The 21129-nt window shown below is 41.9% G+C and overlaps 1 long non-coding RNA gene across 1 annotated transcript in view; it reads left to right on the top strand.

Annotated features, from left to right (window-relative positions):
• Nucleotides 1-17200, top strand: part of LOC134330773 (uncharacterized) — a 46187-nt gene extending 28987 nt beyond the window's left edge. Inside the window, exon 3 of the long non-coding RNA XR_010015036.1 lies at nucleotides 16945-17200. This is a non-coding gene — a long non-coding RNA (uncharacterized LOC134330773). The remainder of the gene's footprint in view (nucleotides 1-16944) is intronic.
• Nucleotides 17201-21129: the final 3929 nt, after the last annotated feature.

Below are 21129 nucleotides of genomic sequence, written 5' to 3'. Positions count from 1 at the left end.
GGGCAGGGTTCGGCATAGACAGAGAGGAAGCACGATGCTAATTGAACAATTGGATGCGCTAAAAGGGGAGAAAAAGGGGTAAAAAAAAAAAAATTAGGACAGTCTTCTTGGAAGCGTAGGATGACCTAAAATGACCCCTAGTGTTACTGTAATGGGTTGGGGTGGCGGCAACAATGAAAGAGAGATAAGCTACAACTGGACTGGGTGAAAAGGGGGAAAAAAGAGGTTTTAAAAAATCACCCAATTCTGTCACTTGTCACGACTTGTCAATGTTTCTAACGCCAAGTCGCGCCTGTCAGCAAAAACAGCTTCAACTACAGCAATATTTCTTATATAAATGTAATTCACCATTTTTTTAACACAGTAAACAAACCTAAATCACAAACCTAAGGTAATATTATACTAAATCTGGGCTCCCATCCCTGTCCTCCGTAAGAAATCATCTTTTAGAAATACAACTGCTCGTAATACTTCACTTGAGGAATGACGACTCAGCTGTCCTGCTCAGAAATCAGACATGATTAACACGGACTGCTTTTGTGGCTTAGCAAGTACTGCTGGTGCTGTACAGCTTCTGCGTACAATCCTCAACTACAGATAACATTTGTGACTTATCTTTGTCACCCCCCTGTATTCCAGAGACCAGATGTTATTTAGGTGGTGGACCATTCTCGACCCATCAGTTGCTTTGTGCTCTTTGTCACCTCTCTGTATCCTAGTGACCAGATGTTATTTGGGTGGTGGACCATTCTCGACCCATCAGTTGCCCTGTATTCCAGAGACCAGATGTTATTTAGGTGGTGAACCATTCTTGACCCACCTTGACCCATGGATGGTGGACCATTCTTGACCCATCTCGACCCATGGGTGGTGGACCATTTTCGACCCATTAGTTGCTCTGTGCTTTTTGTCACCCCCTGAATCACAGAGACCAGATGTTATTTGGGTGGTGGACCATTCTCGACCCATCTCGACTCATGTGTGGTGGACTATTCTCGACCCATCAGTTGCTCTGTGCTCTTTGTCACCCTCCTGTATCCTAGTGACCAGATGTTTTTTGGTTGGTGGACCATTCTCAACCTATTTCAACCCATGGGTGGTGAACCATTCTGGACCCATCTTGATGGGTGGTGGACCATTCTGGACCCATCAGTTGCTCTGTGCTTTTTGTCACCCCCCTGAATCCCAGAGACCAGATGTTGATTGGGTGGTGAACCATTCTCAACCCATCAGTTGCTCGTGCTCTTTGTCTCCCTCCTGTATCCTAGTGACCAGATGTTATTTGGTTGGTGGACCATTCTCAACCCATTTCAACCCATGGGTGGTGAACCATTCTCGACCCATCAGTTGCTCTGTGCTCTTTGTCACCTCCCTGAATCCCAGAGACCAGATGTTGATTGGGTGGTGGAACATTCTCGACCCATGGGTGGTGAACCATTCTCGACCCATCAGTTGCTCTGTGCTGTTTGTCACCCTCCTGTATCCTAGTGACCAGATGTCATTTGGGTAGTGGACCATTCTCAACCCATCTCAATCCATAGGTGGTGGACCATTCTAGATCCATCTCGACCCATGGGTGGTGAACCATTCTCAACCCATCTGTTGCTCTGTGCTTTTTGTTGGCCCCTGTATCCTAGTGACCAGATGTTATTTGGGTGGTGGACCATTCTCGACCCATCTCGACCCATGGTGGTGGACCATTCTCGACCCATCTCGGCCCATGGGTGGTGGACCATTCTCGACCCATCAGTTGCTCTGTGCTCTTTGTCACCCCCCTGAATCCCAGAGACCAGATGTTATTTGGGTGGTGGACCATTCTCAACACTGAAATGATGCCAACATGGAAGTGTAGCTGGTGCAGAGGTGTTGTTGGGAAGACTGATGAAATATTAGTACACATTGTTGGCCAATTCTAATTCGGCAGACAGTTTCGTATATAGCGCACTATATAGCAGGCTCCATGTGCAGCCTGATACATCCAGATCCAGGCTGATATACAGCATTACGTGCACTCTGCGATGGGATGCAAAGCTGCCATGACATGCCCTTCACACATGTTCAAAAACTGCCATCACAGACACACAGATCACCACCAATCACGTGTAACGTACTGCTGAAACATTTTTGACTGACCTGAAGAAAGAACGCGTGGGAGGTAGAAACAGACGTGCGTGTGCAAAACAGCATAAAAAGCCATATTAAAAAAGTACTTCAAAGCCAATCAAAGAGTCTCCTGGGTAATCTGTTATCCTGCAGGCCGCTGTTTCAAAGCACCACGCTCTGAATGCTAGTAAGGCGAAAATGTGAGTGAGACGCAGAATGAGTGTGAGTGGTGTGAGGAAGTGTGAATATTTTAATTAGCGTTAACCACACGGCCTGACGTTTGTGATTCCTTAATGTATGTGTATAGAATTTTGCTCGCTGTGTGAGGTCAGGGAAGGTTACATTTGATAAAGGGGTGGAGCTTAGGGTTTCACATGACCTTTCTAGAGTTTTTCATAGAATATATTTAGGTGCTAACAGTTGTAGCAGCCTTTCTAGAAAACATACATATGTAGAGATATGCAGTCCTTTTATAGTATGGAAATCATCTCCATGTGATTAACACCTCCGAAGTCGCCAGTTTTTCAGAAAGTAGAGCTTTTGGTGATGATAAGTAGTCTCATTAGAGCAGGCATCCCCGTTGCTTTGCTAAGCTCTGCTATCGTCCTCTTCTTTTTATTCTTTTATATCCTTTGCCATTACAGACGTTCCTCGGATTACAATGGTTTGGTTTATGATTGTAGCGCTGGGCTCATGACGAGATGCGAGGGCGGACACACACACACAGATGTTACTTATAATTTATTCATAATTACTTTAAACCAGGTTTTACAGGACAAGAGATAAAGCACACAAACACACGACCTACGCTAACTGCTTTGCTAAGTGTCATGCTAATTTCTCAATTCTAATGCTAGTCTAAACACACATGAAACATGACTCTGAACTATCCTCAACACTAAAAGCTAACACAAATGCTAATGCTAAACATGAACTAGGCTATAACATAAAACATGACATGATTATCTAAGCAATATACTTGAACAAGAAACAAGAAAACTTAAAAGCGACTCAAAAATTGACTCAAATGTGACCTTAGAACTGACTCAAAAGCGACTCAAAAGGTACCTTAAAACTTACTTAAAAGCGACTCAAAACCGACTCAAAAGTGATTCAAAAGCAACTAAAAACTGGCTCAAAAGGGGCTCAAAAGTGACTCAAATGCGACTAAAAACTGACTCAAAACTAAATTAAATGCGACTAAAAACTCAAAACAACAAAAGCAACTCAAAAACAACTTAAACTGACTAAATTTGGAGTCAATTTGGAACTGACTCAAAGGAGACCATAAAACTGACTCAAAAGCGACTTAAAACTGACTCAAAAGCGACTCAAAGCTGACTTAAAAGCAATCTTAAAACTTGCTTAAAAGCAACCTTAATACTGACTCAAAACTGACCATAGAACTTGCTTAAAAGCACCTCAAAAGCGACTCAAAACTGACTCAAAAGCATCCTTAAAACTGATTTAAAACCGACTCAAAACTTATTAAAACTTATTCAAAACTGACTCAAAAGTGAGCTTAAAACTAACTTTAAAAGCGACTTAGAACTGACTCAAAACTGACCTAAAAGCAACTCAGAACTGACTCCAAACTGACTTAAAAACGACTCAAAAGCGACCTTAAAACCTATTTAAAAGTGACTCAAAATTGATTCAAACGCAACTTAAAACTTACTTAAAAGCAACTCTGAACTGACTCCAAACTAACTTAAAAACTACTCAAAAGCAACCTTAAAACTTACTTAAAAGTGACTCAAAAGCAACTAAAAACTTACTTAAAAGCAACTCTGAACTGACTCAAAAGCGATTCAGAGAACTGACTCAAAAGCAACTCAGAAGCGACTCAAAACTAACTCTAAAGCAACCAATACTGACTAAAAAGCAATTTGGAATTATGTCAGGTCAGCTTCAGAAGGCGTGTAGGCTGGATATTTTTGCTGGACCTGGCAACACTTCTACCACAAGGTTGCTGGTGTATACAGTTCATCTAATACACTAAACGTGTTCTGATATTCAGACCAACGGTTCTCAACTCTTTATTCTCTTAGACCCCCCTGTGTTAAAAATAAAAACTGTAATGGTATAATATTATAGATACTGTTCTTGCTCATTGGAAAATAAGCTGCCATTCACAACAACTGAATCAGAATCTTTTGTAGTCGCCGTCTGTTGACCTTTGCACCTCTGTGGTAGCCAAATCAAAAATTTCTTCATTCTCAAAGACCCAACGTGGACTATAGGTGGTTTAAAATAGATTGATATGGCATCACAAGAGATCTTCCCTACGCCAATAGCCTATTGAATTTCCTATCTCCTCACGTGTGATTCTATTTTTACTCTTCTTCATTAAATGCACTGGGAACCCATTCTCACTGAGGCCATCTAGGAGAACCACCGGACTTGGCTATGATATATACAGTATATACAGTATAAACCTCCTCTGTCTGATATACTGTACAACCAACTTACAATGGATTTATCAGAACGTAACCCTATCCTAGAGTAAGGAGCGTCTGTCCTGGAATCAAGGAGAGAATCCTTAATTATACCTAAAAGATGATTTTTAGTTATTCTAGCCTCTACCCCCGGGCCAGCAAGTATCAAAACAAAAAATTGGACTGTTGTTCAGGGAAGGAAGCACTCGCCACCTAAAACGTCTGTTTTAATAACAGACGAGGCTTTACGCGGCTCTGTCTTTGTTGGAACGCAAGCTGAATGCCCGACTCCAACAGGGAATAGAGTCTTACGCACAGCCTCGGCATTCTGAGAGTCGGCCAGTCGGATGCAAGGATATGAGTACTCGCCTATGAAACTGTCATCGCTTTAATAATGAACATGGCAGAGACGACCGCCTGGATTTAAGACCCCCCCGGATCCCTCGGAAACGCTGCTCATCCAATAGATACTCCAACCTGGTTTCCTTAGATGTTCTACCTAAGATCCCTACAGCTGGGAAAATAATCATACATGTCGGATCCAGCCGTGTTTACAAGCAACAGCTGGAAATGCTATATTTTCTGAACCCCCCCCAAAGTGTTCATGCAGTCCCAGGGATGAGACCTTTCAGCAGACTTTTGTCTTCAAACATCTGGCTCAACTTGCCATGTGCTTATCGTCTACCGTTCCCGAAAGCCAGGAGAGCTATTGAAGGCGGTTAATATACACCCAAACCCTATTGGAACCTAAATGCTGGCTGCTAATTAGCTTCTCGTCATTTCCCATACTTGTAACTGACATTAAAGGATTGAAGCTTCATATGCTAGGTCTGAGGATTCAAAATTCAAGAACAGTGAAGAGTCTAAATAATGTAATAAAGTATCTGCCTCATCATCAGGTCCATTACCAGGACAAGCTAATCATTTATTATTGCATAGCTTATCAAAAATGACAGTATTGATCTCTTCCCGACAGACTTAGCTTGATAATGATTCTGCGATCCTTAATGAAGCCTCTCATCCACATTTTAGGTATATTAGTGCATCCAGGGTACCCTAGAGTCCACCTTTGAATAGGGCAGTGGTAGCTCACTGATTAGGGTACTTGACTAGTAATCAGAAGGTTGCTGTTTCAAGCCCCACCAGCACCAAGTTACCACTGTTGGACCCCTGGGCAAGGCTCTCAACCCTTAATTGCTCAAATTTTATTAAATGATAATTACTACAGCTTTAGTACAACCCCAAATCAGAAAAAGTTGGGACAGTATGAAAAATAAAACAAAAATGCAGTGTTCCTTACATTTCATTTGTTTATATACCTTTATTCCTGCATTTTAGGCCTGCGAACACATTTCAAAAAAAGTTGGGACAGGGACAATTTAGGGCTAGTAATGAGTTAAAAAAAAACTAAATAATGACGTGATTCCAAACAGGTGATGTCAACAGGTGATTGTAATCATCTGCAATCATAATCAGAGGATCTCCAGTTTGTCAACAAATGTGTGAGAAAATGATTGAAATGTTTAAAAACAATGTACCTTAAATAAAGATTGGAAGGGATTTGCATATTTCTCCCTCTACAGTGCATAATATCATTAAACCATTTAAGAAATCGGGAGGAATTTCAGTGCGCAAAGGCCAAGGGCGCAAGATTAAGCTGATCTTCGATCCCTCAGACGGCACTGCATCAAAAACCGCCACTCAACAATAGCTGATATAACCACATGGGTGAGGGATTACTTTATCAAACCTTTGTCAAGCTCTACAATACAGAGTTACTGCACAAATGCCACTTAAATCTTTACTGTGCAAAAAAGAAGCCTTATGTTAACCATGTCCATAATCTGCGTCGACTTCTCTGGGCTTGGAGGCATCTAGGATGGACCATCGCACAGTGAAAACGTTTATTGTGGTCAGATGAATCAGCATTCCAGGTCTTTTTTGGAAAAAAATGGACACTGTGTGCTCCGGACCAAAGATGAAAAGGACCATCCAGACTGTTATCAGGAACAAGTCCAAAAGCCAGGGTGTGTCATGGTATGGGGCTGTGCCAGTGCCCTTGGCAAAGGTCACACTTCTGTGATGGCAGCTTTAATGCAGAAAAGCACACTGAGATCTTAAAGCAACATGTGCTGCCTTTAAGACGTCGTCTTTTTCAACAAGACGATGCAAAACCACCTGCTGCACACATCATAAAGTGGAAGAAGAGGGTACGGGTACTGGACTGGCCTGCCTGCAGTCCTGACCTGTCCCCAATAGAGAATGTGTGGAGAATTTAGAAACGAAAAGTGCGACAACGACCCCGTACTGCTGCACATCTTAAGATGTGTTTTCCATGCTGTCCCAACTTTTTCTGGTTTCGGGTTGTACATAAGACGTCAACTTCAGACACATCGTGAGCAATCATTGTTTGTGGTGTGTTTTTTCTGCTTGTGTGTGTGTGTGTGTGTTGACCAAATGATTGAGAGGTTTTGCTTCCCCTATCTTTAGTAGGCAGTGCGTTTTCATAGCGCTGTGAGAATGTTGATGTAGTGATATACCTCAAGGCCACTTACTGTAACAATATTTCTCTCTCTCTCTCTCCTTTGTGTACAGCTCCCTTTTTCCCTCAGTCAAGAACATAAATAGCTCTACACCGGTTCCTAACTAAACTACTGTATAATTCAACAGTTTAAGTCTATTACCCGAACCTGTTTTACTTCATTCATTCATTTATTGACTCATTCATCTTTGTTCCCCTAAATATGGATTCAATGCTTCATAGAAACAGCAGGTACAAGGCAGTACACCCTGGGCCATGTGCCAATCCATCCACTGCATCACTCATCTCATTTTCACTCTCGCTTACTCATACTCGGGGCCCTACTAAATTCACAGGAAAACGTGCCTAATTTCACGGACCTTTAGCTTTAGTTTTTCAAAAATCACAGATTTCATGGATTTTTAAACAAAAGTGTCACATTTCACAGCAGTCAGTAGATTGGAACTCAGTAGTGAGTTGGCTTTTCACTAGGACATATTGCACTGCCAGTGTTTGTCTATAATAATTAAAAGGGCATTTTCAAGGTTGGGTGGGTTCGGTTTGCATGGCTTGGGCCACCTTTTAGCTTGGATATAGCCAATCGTGTCTGATTAGAAGCCTGGCTGGCTGATAGCACCTCCGAGGGCCAGGTTCGTAATAGAGTGCTGTACCAATCAAGTGTGTGTTTTTTTAAAATAATTTATAGTACTTAATATTATTATTATTATTATTGGTATTATTAATAATAATATTATAATTACTAATCTTATTATTATTACTATTATTAATATTATTGTTATTAATATTATTACTAATATTATTATTATTAATATTACTATTATTATTATAAATATTATTGTTATTAATATTATTATTACTAATATTATTATTATTATTATTAATATAATTAGCATTTATATTATTATTATTAATATTTTTATTAATATAATTTGTATTGTTCTTGTTGTTATTAATAATAATATTATTATTATTATTAATATTATTATTATTACTAATGTTGTTATTAATATTATTATTATTATTAATGATAATAATATTATTATTATTAATAATAATGACTGGTATGGTGGAGCAGTGGGTAGCCTTACAGCAGATGGACCTGGGTTCGAGCCCCTGGCCGAGGAAGTCAGGGTCTGTTCTGTGTGAAGTCTGCATGTCCTCTCCGTGTCTGCGTGGGTTTCCTTCAGGTGCCAACAAGTCCAAGGACATTCAGTCAGGTCAATTCAAGCTACTAAAAGCTGCCATAAGTGTGTGTGTGTGTGTGTGCCCTATGATGGACTGGTGAACTGTATGGGGTGTTTCCTGCCTTTCATCCAATGAATCAGACCCATCACGACTGACGAGGACAAAGGAGTGGTAAAAAACACATGAATGAATGCATGTGTCCACGTACTTTTGACTATTTAATCTATATGGCATCACATGGCAACATTTTTACCCATGACAAGTGGGACCCAGGAGGGTTAGATGGCTTGTCAATGGATAAGTCATGTTTGCAAGTGGAGGTGCGAATGTGTGTGACCTTTAGACACCTCAGCTGTAAGTGTGTGTGTGTGTGTGTTTACTTATGTGAATACATTTGAGGTGAGATCTCTCAGTCAGTGCTCAAAAAGCATTAATTTACACAATATAGCCACAAATGTCTGGACAGGCTGGAAGGCTCATTTCACAGTCATATTACACATGAGCTTTGGAAAACTGTTGTCACTTAACACAGTCCACCACTGCATCACGAAATGCAACCTGAAACTCTTGAAATTACACCAAGAGAACAGCATACATCAAATATATTCAGAAGCCACACAAGGTCACCATGTTTCAACACCATTAGTGCCTGCTAGAGGGCGCCCAGCCGACCAGAAGCAGAGCCGAGATTCAAACCCGGGAGCTCCCCGTCGGGTTGTCCCGTCTCTTCTTGGGAGGTCCGTGGTTATTTCAGTAAGACGACGCCAGGTCTCGTTCTGCACGTGCTACAACAGTTTGGCTTCATAGACACAGAGCGCATGTGCTTAACTGGCTCGCCTGCAGTCCAGATCTTGTTCCTATTAAAAATGTATTATTGAAAGGATAATCATACTGTTGAGCAGCAAGGAGGGGGAAAATTAGGTTCCCAAACAATTAAAAAGTATAATTAATATGACGGGTGATGGAACGCAGTGGTGGGCATGTCTCCGTCTCAGCTCTTTGAGTGTGTTGGAGGCATCAAATATGAACATATAATACATGGCTGTACATGATTCATGTCCTCTTAGTGGGTGTATTCCCTTCTGTTATTGAATGTGTGGCCCTGTGGAGACAGATGGTGTCTGGTGGCAGACATCCCTGCCCACACACACACACATTAAATCAAATATGTTCTCGATCACATGAAGTAAAGACGATAATTGATAAGAAGTAGTGGACTGACCTCATTAACTTAATACAGGACAGTTGTAGCCTAGTGGTTAAGGTACTGGACTAATAAACAGAAGGTCGCTGGTCCAAGCCCCACCACTGCCATGTGGTTGGGCCCTTGAGCAAAGCCCTTAATTGCTTAGATTGTATACTGTAAGTCGCTTTGGATAAATGTACAGGACAGTAATTAACTGCATTAGGGCAGTTGTAGCTTGATGGTTAAGGTACTGGACTAGTAAACAGAAGGTTGCTGGTTCAAGCCCCACCACTGCCATGTGGTTGGGCCCTTGAGCAAGGCCCTTAACCCTCAATTGCTTAGATTGTATACTGTCACAACTGTAAGTCGCTTTGGATAAATGTACAGGACAGTAATTAACTGTATTAGGGCAGTTGTAGCTTGATGGATAAAGTACTGGTCCAGTAATCAGAAGGTTGCAGGTTCAAGCCCCACCACTGCCATGTGGTTGGGCCCTTGAGCAAGGCCCTTAACCCTCGATTGCTTAGACTGGATACTGTATATAATACTGGATAAGATCATCTGCTAAATGCTGAAAATGTCAATATATTAGAAGCAGTCATGTCACAAGCTAGCTTGTTTACCTCTCAAAACAAAAAGTCATCTTGTAAAATTCTAAATATTAGAAAATATTTCTGTCTGGAACGTTCAGACTGTAACGTAAGATAGCCTATCTGCTTCCTCTTTCTTGTAATTAGCATATAATAGTCCGGTCGTTTCATTAGTCTGGTCGTTTTCATTACTTTAAGTGCCTTAAAAATCAATAACATGGATGAGTATCTGAGTTTTTGGCAAGGCCGTAGCCATTAATTGGACATTAAACACTAAGGGGTGGGGCAAATATACTGGGAGGGAAGGGGGTGTCCTGCCATTCAAAAATATTCCAACTGTATCATAACGTAATGGAAACACTGACGGATCTTATTTACACAAAGCTCACTTTGAAGAGGACACTTTGACCATATTCATATATTTACCCCTTCTATTTCATATATATATATTTTGTTTATGCATTTTCTCCCTTTTTTAGCACGTCCAATTGCCCGATTGCGTCATGCTCTCTCTCCACCAATGCCGATCCCCGCTCTGACTAAGGGGAACGAAGCTATCCCACGCCCCCTCCGACACGTGGGCATCAGCCGTATGCATCTTGTCACCTACACTTTGACGAGTGCAATGCGGATCAGCACCGTGTACGGAGAGACACACCCTGACAGCACTCTTTTCTCATCCCTGTGCAGGCGCCATCAATCAGCCAGCAGAGGTCGTAAATGCATTAGCTATGAAACCCCCCCCAGAGTGAGTGAAGAATGTCCTGGGTTCGATTCCCAGGTGGAGCGGTCCGGGTCCTTTCTGTGTGGCATCTGCATGTTCTCCCCGTGTCTGTTCCGGTTTCCTCCCACAAGTCCAAATACGTGCAGTCAGGCTAATCGGACCTACCACAAACTGCCCTGTGTGTGTGTGTGTGTGTGTTTGTGTGTGCCATGTGATGAACTGGCCACCTGTCAGTTGTGTTTCCTGTCTGTTGCCCAGTGAATCAGACCCACCACGACCCTGACAAGGATAAACCGGTGGTAAAACAGACAGTGATGATGACTAACAGTGTGTGTGTGTGTGTGTCACTGTGTCCTATCTACAGCCAGGTGACTGTCCTTCATCACGGCTCTTCTTTGCATGTCATTTCCTGTCTGATGTGCGTGTGTGAGGGAGTGACATGCTTGTTTCCTGTGTTGAAAAAGCATTAGCAGTGAAATATTCATGTGAAATATGGAGCAGTTGGAGCGAAGCAGATCCAAGGCCTGACATACATTACACACACACACACACTGATTTATTCATCCACTAATAGACACTCACTAATTCACCCACTCACTAATTGACACAGTTTCTTTTCTTCCATCTCCCAAAAATATACAGAAGGTGGATTGGGCAGTCACCGCACAGCAAGAAGGTCCTGGGTTCGATTCCCAGATGGAGTTTGCATGTTCTCCCCTTTTCTGTGTGGGTTTCCTCGCACAGTCCGAAGACATGCCAGGTTAACTGAAGATACAAAATTGCCCCTAGGTGTGAGTGTGAAAGTGTGTGTGTGTGTGTGTGTGTTTGCCCTGTGATGGACTGGCAACCTATCCAGGGTGTTTCCTACCTTTTACTCAATGAAAAAGACACACCGTGACCCAGACTAGGATAAAACTGTGGTGAAACAGACAATGAATGAATGAACTGGGCATTCTACGTATGTAGTTGACACCAGCCCCATCATGATGACCAGGATGAAGCTGTTACTATAATTTAATAACAGAATAATCCACAGGCTGCTGAAAGAAACCAGGAGTTATTTCCAGTAAAGCCTGTTGGGAAATACATGGGGATTGCATTTTGCTTCCTATGTGTGCTGACTAACACACACCCCCTCTGACACGTGTGCACTAGCCGACTGCATCTTTTCACTCGCACGAGACGAGTTGATATGGGGCTCGGTCTTGCGCGCTGTTATCCCCCGTCTCTGATGCAGGCACCATCGATCAGCCAGCAGAGGTCGTAATCCCCTCCGGCGTGTGTAGGCGCCCAGCCTGCCGGTAGCAGAACTGAGATTCGAACTTAAGACTAGAGTAATTGTAGTTGTATCATTCTTGTTTATCTTGCTGTCATTCCAGGAATGGAATCCATGTAAAGAGCATCTAAGAATGCTAGGAGAGGTTGTGTGTCATATCAGGGGGGTGTGGGTATTCATCGCTCTCCTCAGTCAGGAGTGGAAGTCAGCATCAGTAGAGAGGAAGCATAGTGCAATCAGGTAACTGGATATGGAAATTGGTGGAAAATGCAATAAATAATAATAAAAATAATAATTCATCGTGATCCGAATTATCGATTTGGCACCGTTTTTACGCCGGATGCCCTTCCTGACACGACCCTCCCTACTTATCCGAGCGTGGGACCGGCACTACAACACACTGATTTATGCATCCTAGCGGCTAGATACCTATAGGACAATTCAGTGTCTGTAATTAACCTGGCTGCATGTTTTTGGACTGTGGGAGGAAACCCACGCAGACACGGGGCTCAGAAAGGACCCGGACCGGCCCACCTGGGGATCGAACCCGGGACCTTCTTGCCGTGAGGCGACAGTGCTACCCACTTTCAGACAATTCAGACATTTAAGCTGAAGTACACGCACACAGCGCCACTCATACTCACTGATCTCATTTTACAATCACTGAATGTCCTGACGTGTGAAATATACAGTATAAAGAGTCCCGGAATGCAAATGCACTGCCATAAATAGATAGCCAGGAAAGGTCCTGGAATACAATTCAGTGAAAATAATACTATTGATCGCTTCTAGCATTTTCTTTTCTATATGATACATTAAACCTACAGCTGCTGGAATTAGAGAGGCTGTTGTAGAAAGTGTGGTCCAAAGGCCTGGTCATACAAATTAGTCTGCATGAAATTACAATCCTTTTAATACGAAAACCAGGTGCCAAATTTAAATTTGTTTGACTTGAACCCACGAATTTGCATCTGCGACCAGTATTATACAAATACTGATGTGCTGTATTGACCTCTAGAGGAACATTGCTTCACCTTAATACTAACTGTGTATTAAATATACTGTATAATGCTTTCTTTTAAGAGAGACGGCACAGTGGCTCAGGGGGTAACACTGTCGCCTCACAGCAAGAAGGTCCTGGGTTTGATCCCCAGGTGGGGCGGTCCGGGTCCTTTCTGTGTGGAGTTTGCATGTTCTCCCTGTGTTTTATTCCACAGTAAATAAACTGATACTTATAAAAAGCTAAAATCTATTCTATAATTGTGATATTTGGGGTGGCATAGTGGGGCAGTGGGTATTGCTGTCCCCCTACAGCAAGAACAGCCTGGGTTTAATTTCCCACTATGGGTTTCCTCTGGGTGCTCCGGTTATCTCTCACAACTCTAAAGACATGCAGCTAAAAAATGTGAGTGTGTTTGCAAATGTGTGTCTGTCCTGTAACAGGCTGGCGACACATCCGGGGATTCATCAGTTCAAGTTTAATGTCACCTCACCTGCATGTCTTTGAACTGGAGGAGGAAACCGGAGCTCCCGGACGAAACCCACGCAGACACGGGGAGAACATGCAAACTCCACACAGAAAACACCAGGACCTTCTTGCTGTGAGGCGAGAGTGTTACCCACTGAGCCAACGAAAGAAAGAAAGAAAGGAAAGCCGTAGCTCCGTGTCTGTGGGTGTGTAATGTCCTGCTTTGACCGATCACCCATGAAAAATGTGCAGTAGTTACTCATAGTACATGTATAAAGACATAAAGACTGGCAACCATAGTAAGCACCCTACAAATTTTGGACAACTGTTGAAGGCTGAAACAATGGGCAAGCTGGCAACAGGCAGCAGGTATGCAGTTGATGGACCTGCTGGTTAGTCCTGGTACCAGATATCACAGGGCTTTTTAAAATCCTTTGAGGAGTCCAAGTTAACACTGGTGGTCCTAATGTTTTGGCTCATGAGTGTAAACGTTACTCCAGGTCACATTTTGTGCTCTTTTGTGCTACTTGTTTGTGCACACTAGATGGCAGCAGAGTTTATTTTCCTTGTTTTCCTTTCAGGTAGTTTTATTAATGCAAAAAGTGGATCTTTAGAACTTAAGCTTTCTGGTTTTTTTAAAGCACATTGCTGGGTAAACAAATAAACTAAAGCACTAATGAACACAAAGATGTGTTATCAGCCCGTGTCTGGTTTCATGTCAGGACAGGTACAGACACTCTGAGGCTTTGTTTTTCTCTTCTACATCCTTAGGCCATGCATTCCTTATTCTATCTAACCACACACACACACACACTCGCAGTCAACTGGATACTTTCATAAAGGTTTACTTTTATATTTACACTCTCTGGTCAAAAATGAAATCTGCAGTGTTACCCCCCCCCCCTCACACACACCAAAGGATATGGGTGATAACAGAACTTTTAGGAGCTGCTAACTGAGCTACTAAGCTAACTGTTCGCGTCACAAACACATAGTGCCTACATAGTGCACTAGTTTGTATATTAGAAAAGAATTTATGTTCCTTACTTAGATAATAGACTTATGTTTCTTACATAATTCTTTAGGTAGCGTATTAGTTAACGGATTTAGGTTCCCTACATAGTGCACTAAATTGTATATCAGATAACGGATTTATGTTCCCTACATAGTGCACTAGAAAGTAGAACTAGATGATGATTTGTGTTCCTTACATAGTGCACTAGATAGTGTATTACATAATTAATTATGTTCCCTACATAGTGCACTAGATAGTGAATTAGACAATTGGTTTCTGTTCCCTACACAGTGCACTAGATTGTATATCAGATCACGGATTTATGTTCCCTACACAGTGCACTAGAAAGTAGAACTAGATGATGATTTGTGTTCCTTACATAGTGCACTAGATAGTGTATTACATAATTAATTATGTTCCCTACATAGTGCACTAGATAGTGAATTAGACAATTGGTTTCTGTTCCCTACACAGTGCACTAGATTGTATATCAGATCACGGATTTATGTTTATGTTAGAGGTCGCAATTTTCAAGCGACAAGGAAACCTGTCGCTACACACCCACAGCCAATTATGTGTCTGTATAGGTGCCTGGCCGGCTGATAGCAGAGCTGTTTGTTTGTTTGTTTATTGGGATTTTAACGTCACGTTTTACACTTTGGTTACATTCATGACAGGAACGGTAGTTACTCATTACACAAGATTCATCAGTTCACAAGTTTAGAAAAGTGTAGGTGATAAGATGCATACGGCATGCTGCCCACGTGTCGGGGGGGCCTGGGTTAGCTTCGTTCTCCTCAATCAGAGCAGGGATCGGCATCGGTGGAGAGGAAGCGTGATGCAATCGGGCAATTGGATGCGCTGAAAAGGGAGAAAAAGGGAAAAAATGCATTAAGAAAATATATTACAAAAAAACACTACAGTTGGTGTCAGGTTGGGGCCAATGGGGGCCCGGTGTGTGATCTGGAAGGTGGTTGGTTTGACAACGAGTTTGTTTATTAGGGTTTTAACGTCACTTTGGTTACATTCATGACAGGAACGGTAGTTACTCATTACACAAGGTTATATCGAACAGTCATGGACAATTTAGTGTCTCCAATTCACCTCACTTGCATGTCTTTGGATTGTGGGAGGAAACCAGAGCGCACGGAGGAAACCCACGCAGACACTGGGAGAACATGCAAACTCCACACAGAAAGGACCCGGACCTTTATGAACTTTTCCACCTCACGTTGAGGGTTATAATGTGTAAAATACAGCAGACATATCTTATTTACTTAATGTATTTTAATTTTCAAATATCTATAGACTGTATCTATAGACCCACCGCGACTCTGACCAGGATTAACAGGTAATGCTTGAATAAATTGTCCTACAGCTATATAAATCTTCCACCTGTGGTCGGAGATGTTTAAACGTCTCGGCCAGTGAACACAGCTTCCGTGGCAATCCAGTGAATCACCTTACTGAATCGATTCTTTTGAACAAACCCGTTTATTTGAATCGAATGACGTATGTTTTGTATCACGGACATTGACAGGGTTACATACATGTAAAATGTACTGTTAAATTATATATATATATATATATATATATATATACATACATATACACTGATCAGTCACAACATTAAAACCACCTTCTTTTCTCTACACACACCGTCCATTTTATCAGCTCCACTTACCATATAGAAGCACTTTGTAGTTCTACAATTACTGACTGTAGTCCATCTGTTTCTCTGCATGCTTTGTTTGCCCCCTTTCACCCTGTTCTTCAATGGTCAGGACCCCCACAGAGCAGGTATAATTTAGGTGGTGGATCATTCTCAGCACTGCAGTGACACTGACATGGTGGTGGTGTGTTAGTGAGTGTTGTGCTGGTGCTGCTGGAGTTTTTAAATACCTCACTGCTGGACTGAGAATAGTCCACCAACCAAAAATATCCAGCCAACATCGCCCCGTGAGCAGCGTTCTGTGACCACTGATGAAGGTCTAGAAGATGACCGACTCAAACAGCAGCAATAGATGAGCGATCGTCTCTGACTTTACATCTACAAGGTGGACCAACTAGGTAGGAGTGTCTAATAGAGTGGACAGTGAGTGCACACGGTGTTTAAAAACTCCAGCAGCACTGCTGTGTCTTATCCACTCATACCAGCACAACACACACTAACACACCACCATCATAATACCTGCTCTGTGGTGGTCCTGTGGGGGTCCTGACCATTGAAGAACAGCATGAAAGGGGGCTAACAAAGCATGCAGAGAAACAGATGGACTACAGTCAGTAATTGTAGAACTACAAAGTGCTCCTATATGATAAGTGGAGCTGATAAAATGGACAGTGAGTGTAGAAACAATTATTATTTCTTCCTCTCTCTTTCTGTGGCGATAAACCTGATCGTGCAACACATTCAGGACAGCCTTAACAGCGAAATCTGCAAGTGGCAGAGGACAACTGGAAGATTGGCGGTTCAAATCCAGGCTCTGTTATGCAGCCACTGTTGGGTCCTTGAGAAAGGCCCTTAACCCTCTCTGCTCCAGGGGCGCCGTACGATTGCTGACCCTGCACTCTGACCCCAGCTTCCATACAAGCTGGGATATGCGAAGAAAGAATTTCATTGTACTGTACACCTGTATATGTATAAATGACAAATAAAGTATATCTTCTATATCTTTCTTCTAAGTTCCTGACCCAGACAACCTGAAGTTGTAGGGCAACCAAAACTACCTGCTGTGCCACAACAACTCCATAAAAGAATACAAAAAAAATAAAATAAAATAAACATTTGAGTGAGTGGAAAATAGAAGAAACCTCAAATGGATGGAGGAAAACATGCCAAATATCTGTGATCCCAAGAAGACTGGGCACTGGACAGCTCCTTTAGCGACAGGCTTTTTCACCCGCGTTGCTCAAAGAAGAGATACCGTAGCTCCTTTCTACCTTCTGCTGTCAGGCTATACAACCAGCACCGCCCCAGACACAGATAATCACCTCCATCACAATAATTCACATGGTTTTTAATATTCTCTGCAGTCGTTCAGACCAACCCTGCGGATGCTGTGAAAAGTGTGCTTGTGGACCTGATCTCAATTGAGAAGGTCGCCACTGATCAAAGAAGTATCATTACGGCATCTGTGAGCGGTCCTAAAACTGTGCCGTACTCTGTTAAGACTGATAGCTGCCTCGTACTCTATAGTGAACTTCTAGACTCGGTCTCTCTTGAGATAACTGAGAATGTTATTAGAGAAATCCAGGAATCAGTGAGGGAGCTTAATAATAATCCTCCTCGGAAATAATGAAATTGCAGGTGAACAAGAGCCAGACCCAGACGTTCCCGTTATCAAGAAGAAGGCAAGAAAGCCAAAGATTGCAAAAGCGGTCACTCGCATTTTCCGAAACTTTGGCACTAGAGTGACACGAATGTACCGCAGATTTGCCAACAGAGATTTTCCAGACATTTTACAATGACCTCTTGCGTAAAATTGGACTAATGTGTCTAACTGGCCAAGTTGAGAATTTTCAGGACTCCACCGTTGATGAGGACCTAATCAGGTCTAATCTAGTTACTCTACTAGTGTTAAAGAAAAACTCTACAGAGATATTTTAACACTAACCCAGTGTAGGTGATATCTTGTCTAGAGTTAAATAACAAACTCTACAGTGTTATTTTAACACACGGGGCGCTGTTGGCTGAATATTTTTGTTAGGTGGACTATTCTCAGTCCAGCAGTGACAGTGAGGTGTTTAAAAACTCCAGCAGTGCTGCTGTGTCTGATCCACTCATACCAGCACAACACACACTAACACACCACCACCGTGTCAGTGTCACTGCAGTGCTGAGAATGATCCACCCCCTAAATAATACCTGCTCTGTGGTGGTCCTGTGGGGGTCCTGACCATTGAAGAACAGCAAATAAGGGGGCTAACAAAGCATGCAGAGAAACAGATGGACTACAGTCAGTAATTGTAGAACTACAAAGTGCTTCTATATGGTAAGTAGAGCTGATCAAATGGACAGTGAGTGTAGAAACACGGAGGTGGTTTTAATGTTATGTACATCTGAAACATGAGAGAAATTCTGTAAACTTAACATAGTTAACACAGGTTTTTGTTAACAATACTTGGTAAAAATGCTTAAACGAAACCTGTTCTTACAAGGTCATACAGACTAAAACAAACAATGTAACAGCACCACATACATGCCATCATCTGGTCCATAAGCACACTGAAGATCAAACGGCTTATAAAAGTGCAAACCACTTACTTTAACAACAGTTTCCCTATCATCCCTTCAGACACTCTAAATGCATGGTAATGCTCACTGAAATACTCACCAGTGTATTAACTGTAAAATAAATACATTCATGTACTAAAAGAATCTTTGTGATTTTCAAGAAGACTGGAACCTCGTGCTTTATTTCATTGCAAACAATAAGCCCTACTCTGTATTCTGTACCATCAATCCTAACCCAGTTAGTGAAATAGACACTTTCATCTACAGGAATTTCAAGCGAGTTGGCTAGCTCTTTACCACAATAATAATCCGAATAATCCGATCTTAAAGTTCTTCAGCGTGTTCTTAAACAGTTTATGCTTTGCTTCAAACCTCATACTCCAGGTGTGTAAGAAAGGGCCAATCTTCCTAATACACGAAGGGTAGTGTATCATAAAGGGTGTGTTCGAAAAGCTAGCCCCTTCTCTACATAGGCAGCATTTTACGTCATCCTGTGCGCGCTCCCGAGAAGGAGGCTGTTCGAAATCCTAGATGCCTTAAAATCCTCACTACTGAGGTATCTTAATATTTCAATGTTATTTTGGCTCAAGAACGAGTGAGCATCCGACGCTGCCTTAGTGATCAAGGCAATCCCAGCATTCATTGCGGGTCGGGTGCTCTTCTCTCACAGGAAAATAAACATGGCTGACGGGGCGGAGAAACGAATGGAGTTATTTTCAAACGTAAATCAAATATTACAGATTTTTAACTTGTATAAACTTGTACCGAGTGTTTTTATTTGCAAGTTCGAGCTTGTCAGGAAATTTAACCGTTATCGGTACATGAAGGGAGGTGTTATATTGACGTTAGCGTGCTGTGCTACCTCAGTTAATTGGTTTTAATGGCAAGATGCTAAATGCTAAACGCGAAACCCGATGGAAGCGCTATTTAAGTAGCGCGTTCGAATAACCTGACTTATAAGTCATTGACTGATTAGAATCCTCTCTACTGAGGCAGCTGCCTATGTAGACAGTAAAACAGCAAGGCAGCTCACTAGGTTTTCGAACACACCCAAAATGATGCTTTGGTATTAAATTTCGATCGGGGTGCTACAGTCATGCCATAAGTCAGATTTGGTGAAAAAATTATGTTCATTATTTGCAACAAAAGAAGCAGAAGGTTCCAATTTCGATTCTCAGGTGGAACCACATCTCCAGGAGTGTTTCTGACCAGGCACAGAGTTTGAACGGAATTCAGTCCCAAATTGTGTCCACATGAATTGTATCAAATGAAAAATTGTTGCACACATGAAAAAACTGCAATGTGTTCAATGACGAACATCTTTTGATGCCATACACAGAGTTAAGTTGTGGGTTTGACTGGAGAGTTTCACAATGCATTTCAAAACTTGCCTTTTCACGCATTTTAACTTTACGGTCATCCTCACAATAAACATTCTGGGCATCAGCCTTATCGATCAAGCATAAACGGCAGAAATACTGCCCACTGAAGGACTCTGTAAAACCAAGAATAAAATGCATTGCCAAATTATCTCCTGTAATTTGGCTGATTGTGCCATAGACTTTTTCAGTGGATAGAGGCAAATACATTCCCTCACTTTCAAGTGTTTTAAGGTCTAAAATCAAAGGTTGCAGAATCAGATCAAATCCATATTTCTTTAAGTCTTGGCAGTGAAACAGAAACACTAAATGTATATTCAGCACTGCAGAATTGAATTTTGGAGGCAGGTTTCGTAACACAAAATAAAGGCAGCCCATCTTGTAAATGCCATGTTTTGAGCCAAGAGGATTGGCTGTCTCAAAGTCGTCATAATAGGGCTGGATTTGCAAGGCATTTGTAAACTTAGAGAACAGAGGATGGTTCTTAAAGTAACTTCCATCACTGAAGTCACTGTACACACTTCCAGGAGATGAGGTATGTGCTTTGACCACATCACAAATCTCTGAATTTCTGAACATAAATTTAAAACTTTCCAAAATAGGAATATAAACGAAGGTGTCATTCACTGGCATTTGACTGTAAGTACCAGGTTTCTTGTCCCGTCTACTATCATACCTAACCCCCAAAACAATTTTCACTGGCTCAACAATTCCCCACTTCTCAATTTCTCCCTTTTAGTATCAGAATTGTAGAACAAAATCAAAAGTTTTGTTCTACAACTGACCTTATACTGTAGGAACTGTTTCAGGAACTACTGAGAGAACTTGATGCTTAATATGTGAATGCACCTCACATATTAAGCATCAAGTTCTCTCAGTAGTTCCTGAAACATTCCTTTATTAGCAGTAAATAAACTTAAAAAGAGCCTCACAGTAAAGATAAACCGGAGCAGCGCACGCGCGCATGTGTGTGTGTGTGTGTGTGT

The sequence above is a fragment of the Trichomycterus rosablanca genome, chromosome 16 (genome assembly GCF_030014385.1).
Source record: "Trichomycterus rosablanca isolate fTriRos1 chromosome 16, fTriRos1.hap1, whole genome shotgun sequence".
NCBI lineage: Eukaryota > Metazoa > Chordata > Actinopteri > Siluriformes > Trichomycteridae > Trichomycterus > Trichomycterus rosablanca.
This window is presented reverse-complemented; position numbering and strand designations above follow the sequence as displayed.